The sequence below is a fragment of the Medicago sativa genome, chromosome 2 (genome assembly GCF_051527215.1).
Source record: "Medicago sativa cultivar Bolivia chromosome 2, Bolivia_mono, whole genome shotgun sequence".
Lineage (NCBI taxonomy): Eukaryota > Viridiplantae > Streptophyta > Magnoliopsida > Fabales > Fabaceae > Medicago > Medicago sativa.
The window spans coordinates 81047568-81065342 of NC_140750.1; the positions used below are offsets into that span (position 1 = coordinate 81047568).

Sequence of the window (17775 nt, forward strand, 5' to 3'; positions counted from 1 at the left end):
AACTACTAAGATACAATATTAGTTAGGCAAAACAAAAAATAATGTCATAAAAAATTGATTTAGTCCTTCCCTCCTTAAAGGATAGAATTCGAAATTTGTATTGTAAATCGATAAATTAATCACCGAAGGCATTGACAGTAGCAAATATAATTTAGGCAAAATTACACTTATAGTTCCTTAACTTAATTTCAGGTAACAATTTGGTCCTTTATCTTTTTTTTATTTCAATTTGGTCTTTTTTGTCCATTTTCATATGAATTTTTAAGTTTAAAATTCATGATTTTATTTTCTTATGGTCTTTCAGTCTTCAAATCTATGATCCTCGTCTATGTTTGCATAAGAATATTAGATTTGAAGCTTGAAAATGTATATGAAAATGGACAAAAAGGACCAAATTGAAATGATAAAAAGATAAAGGACCAAACTGTTACATGAAATTAAGTTAAGGGACTAAAAGTGTAATTTTGCCTATAATTTAATATCAATGAAAGTAAAGATTGAAATTAGCAACATATATAGATATTAGTTTCAGAAAGGAGAAAAATTATAGATAGGATTGGCATGTCAAAATGACGGCAGAGTGAAAAATTCTCATGGACCTAACAGCGACTTGCAGATAAGAGCAACGACATGTAAAGTACTCCAATCATGGTTTCTACTTTCAACACCAATGTAAATGTCGTGTAGAAGCATGAATTATATGTCTCACTTTTAATAAAAAAAATGGAGGTAACACTTTATAAGTGAGATACATATGAACATAAGTGAGATACATATGAATTATATTGTCTTTAGGTTTTAGATAAGAGTATGACGTCTTTCACACTTGTGCGTTTGCTTTTATTTGAACGTGGATGGTTCCTCGGACTCACTTTGTAACCCAATAGTAAACTACCTATGAACAATGCATTGTTAAATGAATGAGTTAAGGTTTGAACCCCGAAAAAATGTAAATTCATTAAATTAATATTTTTTTTGATATTTTAAATCAAAAACCCTTTTGATCGTGTAATTATCAAAAATAGTTTTATCATACAAATATAAAAAATTGCAAAAGCTGTACTAGTTGATACTAGTATAATGTGAAAACTATAAACAATTATTTTAACTTTTAATTGATTTTGATTAAAATTTATGAGTAATGTTATTTTATAAGGAGTCTTATTAACGATGGTCTTCGGGATGCTCTTTTAGCATTATAAATTAAGAAAATAGTTCTTTTTTTTTTTGACAAGAAGAAATTAGTTTTTAAAAGAGTAAAATATTTTAATTTTTAATTTATTAAATACATAAATATTTATAAAAACTTACTATTTAAGGTGCTTAAAGAGTGTCCCTGAACTCCTTGTTAGCTTTTCTCTTTTACTCCCTCCGTTTCAAAATGAGTGTCGCTTTAGGCTTTGGCACACAGATTAAGAAATAGAATGAAATAATCATTGGATATAACGCTTTGACTAAACTGTCCTTACTTTATTAGAAAAAGACAAACTTAAAGTTGCATTGAAAATTGTGTGAGAGAAAAGTTTGAGAGGGTAAAGTTGGAAGAAAAAAATTAAAGTTGTATTGGAAATGTAAAGCGACATTCATTTTGAAACAAATTTTTTTGGCTAAAGTGACACTCATTTTGAAACGGAGGGAGTATATTTTTATAAAACAAGAAATACGAAAGAAAACGTAGTGTTGTGAGTGTATTGTGTATAAAAGTCTTCAAGTATACTTGTTTGCACAAGTTTCACAAATAAACTTTCCAAAAAAAAGAGCATCCCATTTGATTCTTCTAATATGTCAACTTAATTACTTCCATATGGGATAGTAGAGCACGACACTTTAGAAATAGACATATAAGCTTGCAAATTGGGGTAATGGTCTGAATTTGGATTCATTCATGAAGTCTTTCGTTTACCAATTCTTTTTGCCACTTGCTATCTTTAATCTACTTATTTATGAAGTTGAAACGTGAACTATATACCATCTTGATCTCTATGTTGATTGTTGATGCATAATTATGATACACATATATCTAATGATATGTTTTCATATTTATTAATTGACATGACAACATATCATTTGATGTATATGTAAAATAATTGTATACCGACATAACATACTAATTAGATTTAACGGGAAAAGTGAAAAACCGAAAAAGTATAGGACAAAAAAGTCAAGAAAATGTCATATTTTATAAGCAATTTTTATAATATGTGCAATTTTACACACAATTCGTAATACTGGTCGCTCAATTTATATAGATAAAATTACCATATTCTATATTTTATTTTTGCTTCTCTTCTACACTCCTTTACTTACCTGCATTTCTTGTCTGGAACAACCATTTTTTTTATACTCACATGTGTTTTTATTCTTTCTCTTCTTCTTTATCTCTCTCTATTATTTTTGTCCAATATAAAGCGGAAAAAAGTGGTTGTCCACAAAAACTGTCTAAAATTGATTGTACAAATATCATTCATCATATTTATAATAACTCTACTTTTTTTTATTCACCACTCGATGTAAGACTTGGATGAAAATCAAAACCCTTATATAAATGGAGCTATTTCAAGGGAACTGTTCTGCTGATTTGGCAATTTCTGAGTAATTTAGAGTTAATTTTCTTGTTTTAAGTTTTTAATAGGGAGTGGCCCGCTTAATAACCCATCATTATTGCTAAGAATAGGTAAGTACACCTATTAACATATTTAATTCCTGATTTTGCCTCTTTAAGACCATGTGATCTTCATTCCCTATTAACACGCTCCCCAATACCTGTGTTTTCTGCGGTTTCAACGCTTTCTGCTGTTAGGAAGTGATGGTTTGATCATATCTTAATATAAAATGTACATCTAATTGGTTTAATATTACAAACAATACAGACACTCCACCTTATAGGGCCAAAAAAACATTATTTTAAACACTACACAAGTTGAAAGTTTTGATTTTATTTTTCTATATATACACAATGCCTTCGTTGCAGATCTTTTTCAATTTCCATTTCCTTCCACCTCTATATAGCTTTGTCATTGAAATCTTCATCAGTTTTCATTTGTTTCCTTTTCTTTTGTATTCCCTGCAAAAAATTTGAAGATGGATAAAATTATTAGAAAAGCTATTACATGAGAAAGTTGATGAATGAGACAACAACAAATATGAAGGAATACGAGAGAAATTGTGTACTACTCCAAACCATAGTGGTTGACCTCTTCATTTCTTGCTTCTCAGATATACAAAGGTATTCCTTATATTTCTAATATACATCCTTCTAATTAGGACCATTTTAATGTATGTTAATTCTAATATACATCCTTTTTAGGTGTACTTTGCAGGCAGAAATTGTGAAGACAATGTTTGTTCATCAAAAAAGTTTTGAAGGCTCTAATTGTAAGTTGATGATTTAAATTCTGAACATCCTGAAGCAATCTATAATATTTTTTGTATTCAGCTGGGCTTATTTGTTATATTCTAATTAGGACCATTTTAATGTATGTTAATTCTAATATACATCCTTTTTAGGTGTACTTTGCAGGCAGAAATTGTGAAGACAATGTTTGTTCATCAAAAAAGTTTTGAAGGCTCTAATTGTAAGTTGATGATTTAAATTCTGAACATCCTGAAGCAATCTATAATATTTTTTGTATTCAGCTGGGCTTATTTGTTATATTTAAGTTGATGATTTAAATTTTGAACATCCTGAAGTACCCACGCCAGGAAAAGTTTATTGTTCAAGTTTAAATTCCAATTTTTATTACAAAATGACATCTGTCTAACCACATTTAAAAAGAAAGTAACATATTTTCCAAGGGATGCTTGCATAATATTCAAGAACCACTGAAGATTTACAACACACCCAGAGTCCAAAAAAGGTACATGTAATTTAGAGTTAAAGGCTTCTTTGTTGAATTATCTCATGTAGAGTTAAAAGATTAAATTCAGGTTTTGAAGTAAAAAAACATATGGGTTTCAAAAAGATTAAGACTTCAGGTTTTTCGGTAAATATGATACTTTGAATTGCAGCTTTTTCAAAGTGTCATATTTTTCATATTACTTTTACCGAGAAACCAAAATTTGTCATATTATTAGTAATCACATTAGGACTTCATGTTTTTCATTTAGAAATTCGGTAGAAAAAGGAAAAGTTACATGCCTTTGTTTTCATCATGTCTAACTATTGACTCCTTGCAGAACTGTTGCTTCTAGCAGCTCGCCAAACTAAACCACATCAGATACTAACAAAGAAACAAGAAACAAAACATGTTAAATATTAAAACAAAACAAAAATGAAATTAAACAAGCAAGATACAATAAAACAGTGATAAGTGCCAAGAAGTGTTAATTTCATGTTGTATTTCATGCACTTTTTGTTGCTTGTTTTGCAAGTTATTGAAGGAAAAGCCGAGAAATAAGTGTGAAATGCCTTATTACGCTCTATATATCTTACTCTATCCTTTTATGCAGGAATTTACCCCAAGCTTGATAAAACATTAATGTCCTAATTAATTATTGAAGAACTACGCATCAAGCTTGATAAAGGATAGCTTATTCTATGACAATTGGCATAAGGGACAAGATTACTTTAATGTCCTAATTAAAGATATTATTTAAAATTTGGAACTTTTTATTTTAGTGTTGTCCAGATGATACAAAAATTGTCATTCTACTATGCTAATAACTTAATAAGCCTTTTGTCCCATCACATCTATTTGAAATGCTTGGGCTATAAATACAAAACAATGTAAATTGATTAGCGAAGAAACATAATTAAAATGGAGAGAAAAAAACGTACAGTAGGTGAATCTAGGCGAGGGAAGTGGTTGTCTCATCACCCTCAAGGATATTAACTGCAAAAAACAAGAGCAATCAGTTGAACGCATAAGAGACACACTCAATTCAGAAGCTTAAATTTAATTTGTTTCTTTTCATGTAAGCATTCCTTTTAAGAGGCTAAACAACCATAAATTAGTCTATGAGTATAATTGGGTTATACAACACTGCAATATAATAGAACTTATCAAGAACATAAAGCAGGAAATAATATAACTTTTGCTTGAAAGATTCCCAACAGATATTACCAAACTGATCGAATTAATCATCATTAATTGCTTTAGTTATTTGTTAATTTAAAAGTCAACAAAGGGAAATTTGGTTTGTTTGTTTGTTTATTTGATATTGGTGCTAAATTCAGGATGCTAACATTATATAATTGCTTTGTTTGAATGTATGAAATAATTATGATAGTGTTCAAATGTATGATTCAAGATGACTGTATCATGTGAAGATGATTTTTACTGAATCATACAAGTTAAACTTTAACTCAAACCCAAGATATTAGCGAGCAAAGTTGTTTTTTCTTCAAATGATCACTATATCACCAAATCATAATTAAGTAATCCATTCCATAGTGAAGAAGTTCGTAAATTACCATTTGAATCAGTTAGAAATTGAGCATCTACTCTGCAAACAGCCATTCGACGAAAAACTTCATAGACCGTTGATGTTTCAGGCACCATCAATGACTTTGAAAGTTGCAATGATGTCAAGTTCATCTCCCCCCCCTAATCCAAAACCAAGAAGAAACAAAGTTATCAGTGCACGAAATAAAAATGTTAATAGAAAGTGCAGGAACATAAGACAATATGTTAGAGTGCAGTGTCATAGATTGTTATTTCTCTTTCAACATATGCAAGAATATTCAACCATTTAGACTTATTTACCACCAATAAAAAAAAATGATAAACAACCCAAATTTACCTCACTTACAGCCAAGTCATAAAGTATGTTTGAATCTAACACAAATTATTTTAAATTTTTGAAGCACGTATGATTATTTTTTATGCAATAAGTCCAAGGTGTTAATATAATTTAACAAAAAGGTTCTCATGTTATATTAAAGAATGCAGTTTATCTATTATTGAGCAGTGCTTGCTTGTTATATTCAAGTTGTTGATTTATATTCTAGACAGTGCTTGAAGCACCCACACCAGTAAGTTATATCCAAAAATGCAACTTTTCTAAACATACATTTAGAAAGAAAACTAACACATTTTATGCAGTGCTTGCATTCCATTCAAAAATCGTTGATTTACAACACCAAAAGTCCAAGAAAGGTACTTGAAAGCATGTTCCACATAATAATCAAATGCATAAGGTGTATCCTTAAAGTTTTAATTCTTATCAAATTTGGCCGAGGTGTAATGGCTCTCATCATAACATGGGAAATTGGATGAGTAAGACCTTTAGATCAGATTATCATCTTATTATTATTTCCATTTGAATCGGGATATGAGTATCAACAAAGACAATATGGACACAACAAATGCAAGTTGTAGAAAACAAAATTAACACTTAAAGGATAAAACTCATACCTTCATTAACATGTCATTAGAAACATATTGAGAAGATGAAAATACTTTGTTATAGACAGATTTTTAAAATTAAAAAAAAATCTTCAAAATACCAAAATGCTAAATCACAAATATAGAGGAGTCACATTTTTTTCTTAACCCAAGAAAATAATAATAATAACAATAATAATAGAAAGAAGAAAAAGACTACTTTTTTTACACAAATAAACAAAATATAAACTAATGGAATAAAGTTGAGACTTTGTTACAAACAAATTTAGAATTAAAAAAATGGCTGAGTACAAAGGCAAAAATAGAGAAAGAAATTTTCCAGAAAAAAAATTGTGATTAATTTTTACTCAAATAAAAAAAATCTACATATAAAAGAAGATGGATTTTTATTCTATATTTTTACAAGAAACGAGGCTTTGTTCTAGACAATTTAAACATTGTTTTATCCGATGCAAAAATTGGTAGATCCTCAAAAATAGTGAAAAAGAACAAACAAACCTCAAACAACATTCCTTCAAATAGCTGAGGTGAAAATACTCCAGTTAATATTTTTATTTGTGGGTTTTATTGTGAATATCAAGGAGGTTCTACTTTGTAACTTGGTTTCGTCAATGGAAGCTTGTGATGGCTGGAAAACGAACCAGAAATGACAGTCTAAAAAATAGAGTTTGTAGATCTAAAAACTAAAGATAAGAGTTTTATAGAGGAGAAAGGGGGGATCATGATGGTGGTTTTATTTTAGTATGAAGCGGTCGGAGTTGATGAAAAAAGAAGAGAGAAGGTGGATGCAATGGTGATGGAGAAGGAAAAGGTGAAAAAAAGAAAGAAAAGAGAAGGGTTAAGAAGAAGGGAACACATGCAGGCAAATGGGAACCACATAATATTAACACTATGGATAATGACATAAAGATAAGCATTGGTGTGCTGACACGTGTGAGAGAGGCACATAAGGCAGCCACATGTGCTTTACATCAAGAAAGAAATAATAATTCATCGCTACCCCTAAAAAAATACACAAGGATAAGCTAAAATTATTATGAGTAAAAATGTGGCCTTATTTTATTGAAAATTTTGTAAAACTCGAGTCATAGTAATTATTCGCTATGATCCTATTTATAAAAAATATTTAATTCAATGATATACTTCATCTAAAATTTGAATCAAATATATCTTTTTTTTTGTTGATTTAAAAATATTTCTTAAAAATATAATCAAAGAAGTAATTTTATTTAGCTACTTAGAAATAACTGTATTGGCTGTAATTATTTATTTGATTTCCTTTTCAAATAGCAACATAAATAACAACATAGCCTTGAAAATAATTTGTAGTAAATGGTACTAGCTTAAACAAAGAGGTTTGTTTGATAAAATTATGAGAACAAAATCAATATTCAATATTTAATTCTAAATAGATAAAAGTATTAGCAAATGTTATTTATCACACTTTTCAACAAACTCTTTATTATTTTATTGATTAAAATATACATGAATCTCACTTGAGTGCATATAAATCTAATGGGATCGATGTAGAAGGGTATTTAGTTTATGTTAGAGTAAACTGTCTCTAATTTTGTAAGACAATCTCAAATAAGTCTTTAAAATTATGAATATTTTAAAATTGTCCATGGCTCCATCAAGATTTTTGAAGTATCATATCAAGAATTTTTTTGATATCTCAAAGATTGGACATAAATTGTTGTGAAGTCATACTTGATTGAACTCGGTCCTATTATCGATTAATTTATTTTCTTTTATGTGATAAATAGTTAAAAAAATTGTTCTAAAATAATGATTAATAGTTATACCAATTTAGGTGAGCTAATTTAGCTTATTCAAGAAAAAAAATGATTAATAGATATAAATGAGAGGGATGTATGCAATTTTTTAAAATATTAATAGTCCGAGTCTTGGATTCTTTAGGCCAAATACCTCTGAGTCCTTTAAATTTCCCAAACAAGTCTATATACAATAAGGAGAATGGAGGGGTTAACCTCCAAGATTAGTAAATCCATGAAGTGATTTTAATTTCCCTTCCTTACTGCTTGTCTTTATTGAGATTGAGAATGCTTGTCTATATTGAGAATGATCATAAAATTATTAAAAAATTGCCATTTATCGTATTTTGGCTACTAATAACTAAAACATTTAGTCATGAACAAAATTCTCTAAGTTTGCTATATATATGGTCAAACATATGATTTATTAGGCTTGAAATAGATAACAGACCTGTCAAAAGAGGAAATCATAGATGTATAGTATACGCCCATCGTAGCCATCCGTCCATTCGATACAACGTCACTGAAATATCACATCAAATTCTGGCTTAATAAAGCATCATGATTTAGTATGACTAATTATCAAGTAACCTAGGAGAGAACTTGTAAATGCCACCCCAAGAAGAATAGATAATAACGGAAGCAAATTGAAACAAAACAAAAAAAACTATCCTTCATATAAAAGGGCCATGGAACAAGGCATATACTAAGTACCCAAATCTTGATAAATTTGGTGAAACTAAATATCTTATACTATTCGAAAAGGCAAATTACATTAAAACATTACTCCAATGATACTTATTATAAAGAACTATCCTTGAACTAAATACAAAGATCACCAATTCTGAGCGTAAACACCACCCTCAAGACTGGCAGGGAACAAACATATTGCATCATTGACAAACATCACAACCTACCATTACTATGCTATATGTAGATACAAGTTGAAGCTTTGACACAACATCCCACCTTATAATACTCGACTCTGCCTTCAAAACATGTTTATTTCGTTTTTTATATAAAATCCAAATAAAAACTATTGTTTTTACAAAATCATTACAAGAATTTAGAATCCCAAATACAATGTTGATGTTGTAGATTATACCCATTATCACTTAAAAGTGTATGAGAAAGGAAACACATAGTTTAAAAAAAGGGCAACCTGGTGCACTAAAACTCCCGCATACGCAGGGTCAGCGAAAGGGTCCTATCACATAGTCAAAGGTAAAACAATTGAGACTATAGTTCAAATAAATCATTGAATTTCTATCATCCTCTTCGTTTTTGCAGTTGCATGCCCTTATTATAAAGTAAATTATATATCTTCTCTAAATTCAGAAGTTTAAGTTATAACATCTCAATAAGGAGGCAATTATAAGTTTTTTAAAAACGTAATATTGTTTTATTGGAAGTTCTTTATGTATTCACCATTTAAATGCTCACAAGTCACTTCTACAACTAGCTTTCTAAAATTTATATGTTGTATAGTATGTGGAAAAAGACTTCAATAGGAAACGGCATAACCCCTATGCATTCTTTCAATATATTCATTCAGAACACAACCCCTATGCATTCAGAAAGGGTTGGTTATGCTTGTCTAACAACAGAAAAAGAGGTATTAGATAGAAAAGAAAAACTTACATGTCTTTGTTTTCATCATGTCTACTTTTGACTCCTTGCTGAACTAATGCTTCTTCCAGATCCCCAAACTCAACCATATCCCATTGCTAACAAACAAAGAAAAATCAAACCAAAACATATTAAATATTAAAACAAAACAAAAATGAATCTAATCAAGCGAGATACAATAAAACAGTATTCACTAAATAAGGAGAAATTAATTATTGAAGAACTATACATTAAGCTTGATAAATTGTTGCTTATCTTATGACAATTTGCATAAGGGTCAAGATTACTTGAATGTCCTAATTAGAAATATTATTTAAAATTAGGAACTTTTTATATTAGTGTTGGCCAGAAGATACAAAAGTTGTCAAAATTACATTATTCCACTATGCTAATAAGCCTTTTGTCCCATCACATCTATTAGAAATGCTTAGGCTAAAAATACAAAACAAAGTAAATTGATTAAAGAATAAACTTAATTAAAATGGACGGAAAAACGTACAGTATGTGAATCTAGCTGGGGGAAGTGGGTGTCTCTCATCATAACTCACTAGGTTGCTGCCCTGGAAATGTGCATATTAACCACAAAAAACAAGAGCAATCAGTTGAACGCATAAGAGATACTAAAAAGAATCTACATGATGTATCCTAATTTAGAAGAAACTCTCAATTCACAAGTTTTAAATTTAATTTGATTCTTTTCATGTAAGCAATATAGACTACTTGGTTGTTTTTTCACTATTGGTTTCAATTTTTAGTGAGTTGGTCATAAAAATATATGAATCAATTTGTTTTTAGGTTAGCCAAAAGATTAAAAACAATCTAAAATAAAAATAATAGTACCTTCATGGCTGCTATAAGGCAACGTTTCCTTATCTTTGTGAATTTCCTCCAAGAATTGAAGTCCAATATGTTCTGTCTGTTAGTTCTTCAGCTTTCTCATATACGCTATACTACCTTCGGTCATATGCTTCTTCAAATAGTTGTTTTCTCCAAACCCACCAAATGGTTTTGATGATGAATTTTTTATCTTCATGCTGATCAATAGTTCAAAGAGATTTTCACATTAGCTTAAGAAACAAGATCAGAAGTCCTGCAGATCAATACTTCAAAGAGTTCTTTAGGATTAGAAGTCCTCCAGATCAATACTTGAAAGTTATTTGTGAATTCTCAAATGAACAATTGAGCCACTGACATCCCAGTATCATAAGCCAACCAATAGAGTAAGAATGCATTCGTAATTGCACGTTAGGGAAGCAAGATATACAAGAAATAGGATTAAGAATTATAATGTGTTATAAATCAAAGTAGAAGATGGTTATACAATACTAAGAAAACAGCAATGAACAATAAGCTCGTTGTACATATTTTAAACAGTTCAATAAGACCAATAAGATATGCATAAGTATTTTTTGTTATGGAAAGATATGCATAAGTTTTAGGGTAGTGTTACTAATTTATAAAAAATCATGTCAATTTTAGGCACAGCACAAGAAACCTACACGACCGAACCTATGAATGCTCAAATGTAACTCGCACATCTCAGTTTTCACTTTTGAACTCAAACCAAGTATCATATTTCATCAGTTGTATTCTGGATAAGAAGATTCAAAAATTGATGCAGCATTTTACAATGTATACTCATTGAGAGTCAACTTCAAATCAAGTCCAAGTCCACGGGAAGAATCGCATATGCAGCTTTGAAGGTTTGCATATGTCTGGGAGAGATTGTTTAAAACAGCCAACTATCCGATACAGATTAACCTCTTTATTCTGCTGTACATCATTTTATGGTATTTATTATCATACAGAACTTAAACTGAAATTCAAACCCAAGAAATTAGGTTTAAAACTGGATTTTTTTTTTCTATAAATCAAAAAACTATACAGAAGTTATACTTAAACTCAAACTAATAAATTCTAATGCAAAGCTGGATTTTTTTTCACAAAATGATAACCAAAACTAAAAACAACAATTGCTTTTCACTTTTTAACCTATCATTTAATGGTATTCATAAAATTTCTATCATCCTCTTCATTTTTTGCAGTTGGATACCCTTGTTATAATATCTTAATGAGGAGGCAAATGTAAGCATTTTAAAAACAAAATATTTTTTTTGGAAGTTCTTTGTGTATTCACCTTTTAAATGCTCACAAGTCACTTCTACACCTAGCTTTTTAAAATTTCGAAGTTGTATAGCAAGTATATGGAAAAAAGACTTTATTAGGAAAAGAAATCCCTATGCATTCTTTAAACATATTAATTCAGAACACAATCTTCTTTCTTTCTCAATTCTTTTAGAAAGGGTTGGTTATGCTTATCTAATAAGAGAAAAAGAGGTATTAGATAGAAAAGGAAAACTTACATGCCTTTGTTTTCATCATGTCTAACTATTGACTCCTTGCAGAACTGTTGCTTCTAGCAGCTCCCCAAACTCAACCACATCCAATACTAACAAACAAACAAACAAACAAACAAGAAACAAAACATATTAAATATTAAAACAAAACAAAAATGAAATTAAACAAGCAAGATACAATAAAACAGTAAAAGGAGAAATTGATTATTGAAGAACTACTCATCAAGCTTAATAAAGGATAGTTTATTCTATGACAATTGGCATAAGGGACAAGATTACATTTACATTTTAGAAGTATATACATGGCAAAACCCAACATGTAGCATTTACAAATGATGTTGGGTTTTGCCAAATGATGAATAATACTATTCGTATCTAGATTTCATCGGATGCATAAGGACGTGTTTACCAATTTGGAACATAATTTCAATTTTCATCAGGTACAGAAACGTTTACATTTTAGAAGTATAGACTTGGCAAAACCCAACATGTAGCAAATAAAAGTGATGAACAATGAGGTCTTAAAAATAGGATTGCCATCGTAAAATAACTTCACATAAGATCTTAAAAATCCTTAAAATAATGTTGTTAAATTGATAGAGACTGTCATGGTGGAGTTTGTAAAAACATCACATTTTAAATGGAACTAATTGACTTCCAATTTACCAGAAAGCAGAAGGTTAAATACCTGCTCTGATGTTGAAGGCGATTTTTCTGCTGTGCTTAGTCTCTGATGTTGGATGCGACTTTTCTGTTGCAACGATAGTACAGCCGCCACCATCACATGTGAGGAATGGGCCTTGATCAGTATGGAATTGAAATTTAATAATTTAATATAACTTCAAGTTCTTCACTCTAGCAACTTCAAATTAGAACCATATTCATGTTCACAATCAACTGATTTTGGGAAGAAACCATGACATCGTTAACGTAAGCACATGACAAGGACTGACCAAATTCAATTTTGTGAACAAATAAGTGAAAAAAATTCGAAGTAGCTTCCACTAATGTTAGGTCATTAAATTAGTAATTGTATTCGGTTATATTTATTACTAATAGGGTTGATTATTAAAGCGAGTTGATTTAAATGGCATGTGTTATGTATCGTTGCCATAGATTGCAATTTGCAAGTCGGTACTGCTATTTCATATTATTATTGGTATTGCCTAAAAATGCGAACCTGCAAGTTGCTATTGCATATTACTATATATATATACATACTTGATTAGTCAATGCATTCCATATATTTTTAATTTTCTTCTACATCATTTGTATTGATTGGCCTTTGATATGTTACTATTTGCCCATAATCTTATTCTCGACCAATTTGACACAGTCAATTTGTGTTTCTACAAAGAAAAAATATGCAAGCTTATACATTTTATGAAATATGTTCATATATGAGTATCATTAATTTGATTTTTGAAGTGGTAATCATCAAACAGGTTGCTCCTTCCATGACAGAATTATTTCCATATATATGTAGCTCTATATTTAACATGGCCTGCTTTATTTTTCTGTCAAATTGCAGCATTTGTGACTTTAAACCCTTTTTCTATTAGTCCATAAAACAACAAATTAAGTATAAAAAACATGAGAAAGCTAGAAACTTCAAAGTTCTAAAGACCAAAGAGATACAAATGAAAATAAACTGACATAAAGTAGATATTTAGTTTTGACAAAATACTCCAGGAATAAGAATTAAAAAAAACATATCATGAGAAAGTATGAAACGATATCAAACATAATACTCCAGGAATAAAGATCAACAGAGGCATATCACGATAAAGTATGAAATGGAAGTAAAAAGTAAAAAAAAATATGAGATTTAGCTTTGTTTGAATTATTTTATAGCAGTAGCGGCTCAATTCATGTTCTTAAATATTAGATCAGTAAATTGACAAGGTTAGTTAGGAAAATACTAACATTTTTAGTAAAGGCTTGTTCTTAAAAAATGCATCTATATGATAATTATTGCAACTTGTGTGCATGAATGGAAGTGATGACTACATAACATGAGAAACAATATGAAAAATACATATAAATATGGCACCAATACATATCCAACCACATTAATACAAATTTATGAACAAAAAGCCTTTACTAAAAATTGAGACATTGAGGTGGATGAATAGTCATTACAAAAAGCATACTTATCATACAAAGCAGATTAGCCCATTTAGCATACACTTAAGATTTTTTGAAAAAACCAATTTAAATTTCATAGATCAATAAGAAACCAAGATACGTAGATGTTCAAAACAAATAGAAATCTACAAAACTCACATGCAGAGGCTTATACTTTAATTTGAGTACATTTCCAAGTGTCGTTCTTCTTGTACAATGCTTCATCCTCCGTCTTTTGAAGAAACATCAACAAAAAATCAAATTAGAAATCAAAACTCTGAAAAACATTAAAATAAAAACCTTCTATGAAACCCTAACTCGAAAATATATAAATGTTGGTCAATACTCTTAACTCAAATGAAAAATTGAACCCATCCAAATACAGATAAAAAAAAATTGTGAACTACTGAAAATAAAATCAATAACTTTGAGTGAGTTTTTACCATCTCGATTCTCGGTGGCGTTGCATGTCTGTTGTCCTCCACCAACACAAAATCTAGATGAGAGAAGAACAATGGTGGTGATTGTGTTCTTAAATGGTGGTCGAACGGTTGGCATGCAAGGCTACAACTCTGATGTTGGAAGAGAGAAGAGAGCTTATCTGCTTTCTCATTCTGTGTTAAATGAGAATGAATATGGCTGTAGGAAGAAGAGAAAGAAAAAGGTATCCGAAAAGGTGAGTGAGTCACGTGACCAATGAAAGGAATGTGTGTGGCTCCTAATTTTTTTCTCATTTTTGAATAAAATAAGAAATCAAGTCTTTAACTATTACTCCCTCTGTTCCGCAATATCTAAGTCAGTTTGGTTTTTCACATTAATTAAGAAAAATGTATAAATAAAGGGGAAAGTGGAATATATTGAATTGGAAATGATGAAAGTAGTATTAATTAGAGTTATATTGTATTGGGAATGATGAAGGTTGTATTGAAAATTGAAATGACTCAGTTATTTTGGGACACTTTTTTTTAGTAAATGGGTCAGATATTCCGGGAAGGAGGGAGTACATTAGAATTTAAAAATGGGTTAAATATGTTTTTAACCACATTTTGCACCTCTTTGAAGAATAGTCCATATATTTTATTAAATGTTTTTAAAATCCTCACATTTTATCTCCGTCATCAAAATTAGTTTATGGTGTTTTGAAGAATAGTCCCTATATTTTATTAAATGTTTTTAAAATCCTCACATTTTATCTCCGTTATCAAAATTAATCTCTGCTCCTAATTCTCTAACGAAATGCTGATCTGGTAGTTAGTGGGTCCCAATTATTTTTGGGTTAAATATGTTTTTGGTCCCTACATTTTGCATGACTTTGAAGAATTGTCCTTATTATTTTAGGGATTTTAAAAACGTTTATTGAAATGCAAGGACTATTTTTCAAAGTCACGCAAAATGTAGGGACCAAAAACATATTTAACCTTAAAATAATTGGGACCAACTAACTGTCACATCAGCATCTCGTTAGAGAATTAACATCAGAGACTAATTTTGATAACGGAGAGAAAATGTGAGGATTTTAAAAATATTTAATGAAATGTAAGGACTATTCTTCAAATGGGCGCAAAGTGTAAGGACTAAAAACATATTTAACCCTTTAAAAAATTCTTCAAAATTTGTGATTTTTTTTTAGGCAAAATAGAAAATATAATAAATAAAAATAAAAAGGTACAACACAACAGATATGGAAGATGCAGCGTGATTTCCCAAACTCTAACTCGAACATATATAAATGTTAGTCAATACCCTAACTCTAAATAAGAAACTAAATCCATCCAAATTCATATAAAAAAAAATTGTAAACTACAAAAATTTAAATAAAAATTCACGTTTCTCATTTTCCCCATCAATAACTTTGAGTGAATTTTAACCAATTATATGCTTATTTCATCTCAATTCTCGGAGGTGTAGCATGTTTGTCGTCCTCCGCAGTTGGAAAATACTAATACAGTCAGTTTCCTTGTCAGCGCGGTGGTGACAATTTCCAGACTGGTGATAACAGGGAAAAAAAAGTGATCTGATAACGATATTGGAGGGATTTGTAGAATAGATAGAGGGGGCTATTTCTATGGTGATAGTTTTTTTTAAAAGGTGTAAGGTGGGAGTTGAAATCTGACCGGAGAGGGTCGAATCTCCGGTAACAAAAATTATGCTTAAAACTTCAAACTTCCATGTGTTTTCAATAAACCTGTTTCTCAGAAATAGTAGAATCTGCAAGTACAATTAATTGAGATTCATCTAGCATTACATTATAAAAATAAATCTATTGAAGAAAATCTCGAGTACTGTGAAAACACACATAATTATCATTTCACACTCGATCAATTCAATTCAATTCATTTACATTAAATGCAGTTTATATTAGATCGGTGATAACTCAGAAATCGTAACCGACGATATCTCACAAAAAACACAATCAAAATTACTTAAAACAGTTGAAAGGAAAAAGAAACGAAAAGCGAAACAATATGAACGTGAGAGATCATAAAATGGAAGGAAAAAAATGGATCGATCGAAAAAGAAAAAGAATAGAGAAAGGAAAGGTGGAATACCTGAAGAAGTGTTTGAGAGGTTGTGCGCTGTAAATAGAGGTCGAATGGTCAGCATGCAAAGGCTACGACTGAGAAGAAAACGTATCTGGTTTGATGCAGGAAGAAGAGAAACAAATAAGGGATCTCATAGAGTCACGTGACAAGTGAAGGAAAAAGGAATGTGTGTGGCTCCTAATTTTTTGATATTTTTAATCAAGTCTTATATTAAAAAATTCTTCAAAATTTGTGACTTCAGTGATTAGAAATCCACATCTAACATGAATAATTGGAGTATTCATACCAATGTTTTAAAAATTGGTACGGATCAGCTGGTCGAGCCGAAAACTTGAAAGGTGTTCGGTTCGGTCTGGTATAAAGCATACAAGTCAAAATTTGTGACCAATGTTTTTGCAACTCGGATGGTCTAAAGCATACAATTTTTTTTTTCAAGTTGAAAATAGAAATAAAAAGGTGACTGAAAATTGAGAAAGAGAAGAAGCATATCAAGTCAAAATTGCGATGTACTCCCTTCGTTTTAAAATGAATTTCATTTTAGTAAAAAAATTGTTTTAAAATAGATGTCATTTTCAGTTTTCGATGGAATAATTTTTCTGTCCAATTAACCCTCCAATAAATATTATGTACGCTATTCTCAAAGTTTTATTTTACTTTGGTGGAAAACAAATATATAGTTAACAAGGATAATTTGGTAAAATAACAATCAAGGAACCTCAACTAGCCAGGAATTTTAGAAGAACTGTTCCGCATATTTAGAATTATCTTGGAGTTTTCAAAACGAGCTATCTGACCCGTTTCGAGCCAGCCAATCGGGTAACATGCTTTTTAGGGCGGGGCTAAAAAGCCCTATTTAAATATGGGCTGGAATAATAGAGCCTAAGCCCGGCTCTATACGGGCTCCCGGGCTAACAAGTCAGCCTGCCTAACTTATTGTTATTTTTTTAAACACTAAAAAGTTGGTTTATTCGTTTCATTAAATTGTATAGAGTAATTT

At 30.1% G+C, this 17775-nt stretch overlaps 2 long non-coding RNA genes across 18 annotated transcripts; one reads left to right on the plus strand and one right to left on the minus strand.

Annotated features, from left to right (window-relative positions):
* Positions 1–2794: 2794 nt before the first annotated feature.
* Positions 2795–14866, minus strand: LOC146951367 (uncharacterized). Of its 17 annotated transcripts, none has more exons than XR_015027885.1 (12): positions 14679–14866; positions 14395–14467; positions 12797–12859; positions 12115–12200; positions 10592–10785; positions 10251–10311; positions 9764–9849; positions 8574–8645; positions 5414–5546; positions 4778–4832; positions 4139–4220; positions 2795–3064 (listed from the first exon to the last, which is right to left on the minus strand). It is a non-coding gene; the product is annotated as an uncharacterized LOC146951367 (long non-coding RNA). The 17 variants fall into 17 exon arrangements; XR_015027886.1 differs by having other exon boundaries at positions 10592–10841; XR_015027884.1 differs by having other exon boundaries at positions 12119–12200; positions 12797–12907.
* LOC146951368 (uncharacterized) lies at positions 3090–3445 on the plus strand. Its single transcript, XR_015027895.1, has 2 exons — positions 3090–3226; positions 3308–3445. It is a non-coding gene; the product is annotated as an uncharacterized LOC146951368 (long non-coding RNA).
* Positions 14867–17775: the final 2909 nt, after the last annotated feature.